The following is a 6,918-nucleotide window of genomic DNA, read 5'->3' on the forward strand; positions in this document are numbered from 1 at the left end:
GGAAGAGGAGGAGAAGGAGGGATGTCAGGAAGAGGAGGAGAAGGAGGGATGTCAGGAGGAGGAGGAGAGAAAAGAAGCAAGGTTGTTGAAATAACCCTTGACAACGCATCCTGATTTGGGGCAAGTGCCTTTTTTATTGCTTTGGGAAAAAAAAATAGTGTTGGAGATGCAGCAGGGGAACTTGCTTAGCATGCAGTGATGGAGCCCAGCACTCACGGGGTTAGAGGAAGAAGAGGGAAGCAGGAGGGAAGGAGAAGAAAGGATCGGGAGGAGGGTTAAGTCAACTGTTCAGTAGCAGATCCACCGGGAGTGGGGGTGAGTCGAGGTGCAATATGTCCTTTAACTGTCATTATAGAAGGGTGTTAGTGTAAGAAATAACAGCTTCTCTGACAGGATAATTGTGCAAGGAGGCAGATAAATTCCAGTAACCACATCGTTTCTGGACAAAACGTCACACACCTTCCCTTTTCACTGTTAGTTCTTCGTAGCCAAGGCTGGGGAGCCATCACTCAGACATGACTTAACTTTTCCAAGATGCAGAGTGACAATCACCAGACATGGTAAGTTGATAAGATATCTGCATGTTGAGCAGATAAGATGGTGAATCCAAACCAAGGTCCGATCACTAGCTTTGTCTAATCTCGGAGTCACTGGGCCTCATAAGAAGTCACTTTTTCTTTTAAAAAAATTCATCAAGTAGAGTAACATGTAACTCAAAAGCCCACTTTATAGAGAATGACAGGGACTTCATAGAAAATTAGCAAGAAGTTCCTTCAAAAAAACAAAACAAAACAAAAACAAAAAAGGCAGCATGAGAACTGGGTATGGTGGCACATGCCTATAATCCCATTAGGGATTTAGAAAGCAGGAGCAGGAAAATCACTCCTAGTTCAAGGCCAACCTGGGCTACGTAGTGAATGCCAGGCCAGTTTGGGCTGAAAACTGAAACTCCTCCACAAACAAAACAAAACAGATGAAGTAATTAAACACATACATACACCATACCCACACCACACCCACACCCACACCCCCCCCACACACAAAACAAACTGCAAAAGCAAAATACAAAGTACTCCTAAAGAGTGTTATTGGCTGGTTTAGAAGCAAAGCCTAGCTCTCCTACTCCTGCTTCTCCCCCTTGCCTCTTGTTCCCCCTTCTCCCCATTCCCTTCCTCCTTCTCTCCACATGGTCATGGCCGGCCTCTACTTCTCTACTCTCTCCTTCTCTCTGCCTTTTTCTCTTCCTCTACTACTCTCTTAACTCCCCTTCCCATGCCCTAAATAAACTCTACTCTATAATAAAAATAAAAAAATAAATAAATAAAAGTAAAGCCTAAGTTTTATGAGTTTTCTAGAAAATTCTGATATTTGGAAACATTAGTCTAGATGTTAAACTACAGACAGATATACACTTAATGTTGATATTTTTTTTTCTTTTTTTCGAGACAGGGTTTCTCTGTGTAGACCTGGCTGTCCTGGAACTCACTCTGTAGACCAGGCTGGCCTCGAACTCAGAAATCCGCCTGCCTCTGCCTCCCAAGTGCTGGGATTAAAGGCATGCACCAACACTGCCCAGCTTGATGTTGATACTTTATGTGTATATGCATATATATATATTATACATTCATTTATAAACACATAAAATATATACTATAGTATATAAATTTTGAGACAGGGTCTTGCTATGTAATTTATGCTGGCTTTAAATCAGCAATCATGGAACTGGACAGATAGCTCTGGGGTTAAAAAAACCCTGCTCTTCCAGAGAACCCTGGTTTGGTCCCCAGCACCCACATAGTAGCCCACAACCATCTGTAACTTGAATTCATTCTCTAGACTCTAGTACACAAACATACGTGCAGACAAAACACCCATACACACAAAATACAAAATAAATAAACTTTAAAAAACATAAAAATATCTTGAAAACCACCCCCCCAAAAAGAGAGAAAAACATAAAAATAAAAATTTGATCTCATCTCAGCCTCCTATGTGCTGCTGTTATGAGTGTTCCAGAGCTCAAGGTTACTTTGGGCTATAGGAATAAACTAAAGGTCAGACTGGGCTATGGGAGACCCTACCTTAACCCCTCCTCCCTCAAAATAAATAAATAAATAAATAAATAAATAAATAAATAAATAATCTCACTGAATTATAAAAAGCAGCAATTTACTTACCTTTTAAATTAAAAATGTATAAGTATTATGTATGTTTGAGGGGGCGTGTGCACATATTGCAGTGTGTTTGTGGAGGCGTACACCACATTGAGTGTATGATGAGCAGTGAGGGACAGGAAATGTAACTCAGGGAGTGTACAGTGCTTGCCTGCTATGCATGATGTCTTGGATTCAATCCCTAGTTCAAAAAAAAAAAAAAAAAAAAAAAAAAAAAACAAGAGCAAAAACAAAAAAATCTGATAGCCAACAACAGTGGTAAATGCTTAAGATTCCAGCACTAGGAAGCTAAGGCAGGAAGATCATGAGTTTGAGGCTAGCCTGGGTTACATAGAGATATAAAAGGCAAGTCTGGATACATACTGAGATCCTATCTCAAACACACACACACACACAAACCAAAAAGGAGGCCAGCAAGACAGCTCAGGTGGTAAAGCTGTCTGTATAAACCTGGTGACATGAGCTCTATTCTCAGAATCCACATAAAGAAAGAACTGACTCCATAAAGCTGTCTTCTGCTTTACACGCGCGCACACACACACTTGTGCACATACCCCCATCACACACACACACATAATACTAATATATTTTTTAAAAATTATTTATTTTTATTTTATGTGTGTTGGCATTTTGCCTGCATGTATGTTTGTGTGAGGGTGTCAGATTCCTTGGAACTGTAGAGACAGTGTGAGCTGCTGTATGCACACTTCAAACTGAACCTGGGTTTCCTGGAAGAGTAGCCAGTGTTCTTTAACTGCTGAACCATCTCTCCAGCCCCACTAATCCATTGTTTAATTTTTAAAAAAGCAAATGGGGCTGGAGAGTTGGCTCAGTGCTTAAGAGCACTGTCTGCTCTTCCAGAGGTCCTGAGTTCAAGTCCCAGCAATCACATGGTGGCTCACAACTATCCATAATGAGATCTGACGCCCTCTTCTGGTGTGTCTGAAGAGAGCAATGATATACTTATATACATAAAATAAATAAATCTTTAAAAAAAAGAAAAGCAAATAAACTGCTGCTATTTATAAGCAGTGAATTTATTTATTTATTTATTTATGTTTATGGGAAAGGGTTAAGGCAGAGTCTCCTGTGGCCTAGAGTGACTTTGAACTCCACATCTTCCTGTTAAGTGCTGGGATTACATGCATGTGCCTCCTCTCCCGGATAACAGTGAATAAATTAAAAGTGCTCATCACGTTTTGTGATTGTTTCTGTGATATAAAGTCCAAATTGCTTTCCATACTACATTTTGTAAGTTCTGACGAATAAAAATGTCAGAAAGTATATATCTGCATGGATAAAAGCATCCACTATTTTAAACTTAAATATAAACGGAAAGGTTTTCTGGATATTGTGGCACATATCTGCAATCCTAGTATTTGAAAGCTTAAGGAGGAAGAGCTGTGAATTCCTCAAAGGCATTAAAATTTAAACACTTCACTGTATTTTAGTCATAGAGAAACATATCCTACCAACCAAAGAGGAGTCATAGCAAACTTAATGTTGCCATATTTCTCCAATTGACTCTTGGAATGCCTAAGCTTCTTAGTTCAAAAACACTGCCTTTATTCTGAGAATATCTATGATTAAATAATGTATTTGTTTTGTATTTATTTTCATGTGGGTTTTGTGTAAATCGAAATTTGGATATGCAGGCACGTAACATAGATAGTGTCAGCAGTATTCACGAGGCAGAGGCAGGCAGATCTCTGTGTGTTTGTGTGTTAAGGCCAACCTGGTCTTTGTAGTGAGTTCCAGGCCAGTCAAGGTTATAAAGTGAGATTCCATATTAAAAAATAAAGACAGAAAACATGTCTTCAGACATTAGTTACCCCTTGAGCTTAAAAATGGCTCTCCCTCTTTCTTTTTTTAAAGTAGTGTTGGAGATGATGGAGTACGGTGCCTTACATGGCTCTACCACTAAGCTACACCTCAAGTCACAAATGAGTGCTCCTAATACACTTTTTAAAAGGCCTTGTGGGAAAAGTGCCTAGGATCTTGAAGCCAGCCTCTGACCTGCGCACTACCAGAGTCAAAAGGATTTACTGTATAGCAACGGCAGTGAAGGCAGAATGACTGCCGGGGAAGAAGACCAATGTCACTAATGTCAGTTTAGACCTGCACCCGTGCAATCCTCTGCCTCCGATAATGGTGACACAGAAGTCCAGCAGGAAAAGAAAGTCTTCTCTCCTCTTCCTATTTATTTTGAGGTGAGGTTTGTTTTACCTGAGGCTTGCCTACAGCTCCTTAGATAGTTGAGGATGGCACAGCTTCTTCTGATCTTTCCACTTCCACCTCCGAAGTGCTGGGAATATTGGCAAGGGCTACCAAGCCCAATTTTAGGCCATGCTGGGGATCCAACCCAGGGCTTTGTGCATGCTAGGTAAGTGTTCTATCTACTGAGGTATATCACCAGCTCCAGAAAGGTGGTCTTTGCAATCCATAGTATTAGGTCAACTTAAATAGTGCTGTGGGGAAAATTAATCTCAATCTGCATCTCAAACCATGAAAATTAAATTTTAAATGGATATGAGAGTTATCTGTGACTAGCAATAAAAATCTTATAGGAAAATATATGACATAATTTCTGACTTGGGATTAGACAAAGCATAAAAACAAATTGCTCTTTGAGACACGGTCTCACTCTCTAGAGGCTGGCCTAGAACTCAGTGTGTAGGCCAGGCTGGCCTCAAACTCACAGCAATCTGTCTGAGTGCTGAGAGTATAAGTGAAAACTGTTATGTCTGGGGAAAAATCAAATGTGATAGTGTGTAGGAGGGGAAAATGACAAATTTGAAAACAGTAACACGAAGACTTTTGCTCCAAAGATATCAATAGGAGAGTGAGGAGGCAATCTACTGAGACAGAGAGAAACGTTTAAAAACGTGTATCTACAACTGCCTCAAATCCCAAACAGTTCAAGAACTCTATAAACTGCTAAGAGGCACAAATGGGGAGTAGACCTGAATAGTCATTTCAGAGAGAGGATATTCAAATGACCAACAGACCAAAAGATGCTCAGAAAAATGCAAATGAAAGCTTCGGGGCTTCCAAGCTGTGCAGCCAGCAGAACAGCTATCGAGAGAAGGACGCTGGCTGGAGTGAGAGGACATGGAAGAGTGGGCGTACACACCTAGGCGCTGGGGGTGACTGCTGTTTGCTTGCTTGCTTTGTTTTGAGATAGGGTCCGACAGCCCAGGCTGGCCCTGAACTTACCTCTTCTCATTTCCCCCAGCGTGCTGAGATCACAGGTGTCTGCTGTGGTAGCTAGCCAGCAAGCACGGCTTTTATTTTTAGCTTAAAAAATGTTAGTTTATGTGTATGGATGTTTCGCCTGTGTGTATGTCTATGTATCACTCTCATGCCATGTGCCTGTAGAGGCCCGAGAGGGCACTGGATCATCCAGAACCAGAGTTACATATGTCTGTGAGCCACTGTGTGGGTGAGGAGATTGAACTAGGGTCCTCTGAAACAGCAGCCAGTGTTCCTAACCATCGAGCCTTTGCTCTGGCCCCAAGCACAACTATTTTGGAAAGCTGCTGCATACTATCGAACTGAGCAAAGGCACAAAAGTCACACTACTCAAAACGGGCCAAAGCTGAAAACAACCATGGTCAGTAAAACGGATAACCAGTCCGCAGTCCATCTTTTGGGCAGACTGTTATACCTCAATCAGCATACATAGACTTACTGTTCTGGATGCAGGTTACACAAGAAAGCCTGAGAAAAGTGGTGGTGGGACTCGGGATCTGGGCACTTTTCCGTATGTTGGTTGTATATTGTTTCTTAAAGTCTGAAAACAAAGCAAGAAAGGCTTCCTCTGAGTCATTCCTGGGTAGGTCTGTCCGATGGAGAACTCCCTACTTCCTTCTTCTAGTTGCACTTCTCGGGTTTCTGGTTTACCTGCCACCCAGTGGACCTAACGACCAAACTGTTCCTACTCCTTTAGTCCCTGTGGTACTTGGCACTGTAGTAATTCTTGGTCGATGTCCATTAAATGGCCGTGATAGCAATGCCCAGTAGGTTCTTAACTTTAAATAAAGTGACATTCTTGCTACAGAATCAAGCCCAGAGGGGCCAGGTTATAATAACCAGGGCAGAGACTGCAGGGAGCCAGGGAGAACCACTGGACGTGGCCGGGCTGCTTGAAGGCCGGGCATCGGTGCCACAGAAGGGGGAGAGCTGGACCCCGGATTGGAAGGGGCGGGGCAGGGGAGCGGGTGTCCCGGGGAAAAGGCTGACTCCGCAGGGCCCAACCGCCCACCGCCCACCGCCCCGCGTCCCCGCGTCCCCGCGTCCCCGCCGCCCGCTCACCTGCGCTGCCCTGCGCTGCGGGGTGCAGACTCGTCCGGGAAGTGCCCGCGCCCTGGCTCCCGGAAGCTCCTCGGCCACAGCCCTCCCGCCCGCACCCGCCACTCTCCTGCCCACGCCCGCCGGCCAGACCCTAGGGGGCGCTCGCCGGTCTGCGTCACTCAGGATTCCCGGCTGCCTGGCCAAGACCTGCGGCTTAACCCAGACGTCCGAGCTCCCTGAGGCTCGACGTGAAGCCCCGAGCCCGTTTGTCCTGTGTGAGGACAAGGGGACAAGGAGAACACTCCAGAGAGGGTGGCGCAGACCCTACTTTCTTTCACAAGGTAGGGGAAAATGAGGTTTTCTTCCCCCAAGTAAGGTAGGTTGAGGCGGCGGTGGTGGCGCACGCCTTTAATCCCAGCACTTGGGAGGCAGAGGCAGGCAGATTTCTGAG

At 44.0% G+C, this 6,918-nt stretch overlaps 1 protein-coding gene and 1 long non-coding RNA gene across 6 annotated transcripts in view; one reads left to right on the forward strand and one right to left on the reverse strand.

Annotated features, from left to right (window-relative positions):
- Positions 1–6,918, reverse strand: part of Tirap (TIR domain containing adaptor protein) — a 21,490-nt gene that overhangs the window by 13,361 nt on the left and 1,211 nt on the right. For 2 of the 5 annotated variants that reach the window (XM_031345292.1, XM_031345296.1), the window contains exons 1-2: positions 6,489–6,641; positions 5,866–5,967 (exon numbers count right to left, since the gene is read on the reverse strand). The gene's annotated coding sequence lies outside the window, so the exon portion shown is untranslated. The other 3 variants (XM_031345293.1, XM_031345295.1, XM_031345294.1) reach the window with 3 other exon arrangements.
- LOC116073402 overlaps positions 6,694–6,918 on the forward strand; it is a 2,638-nt gene continuing 2,413 nt past the window's right edge. The window contains exon 1 of the long non-coding RNA XR_004111787.1: positions 6,694–6,808. This is a non-coding gene — a long non-coding RNA (uncharacterized LOC116073402). The remainder of the gene's footprint in view (positions 6,809–6,918) is intronic.

This window comes from Mastomys coucha, unplaced genomic scaffold, assembly GCF_008632895.1.
Source record: "Mastomys coucha isolate ucsf_1 unplaced genomic scaffold, UCSF_Mcou_1 pScaffold23, whole genome shotgun sequence".
Taxonomy (NCBI): Eukaryota; Metazoa; Chordata; class Mammalia; order Rodentia; family Muridae; genus Mastomys; species Mastomys coucha.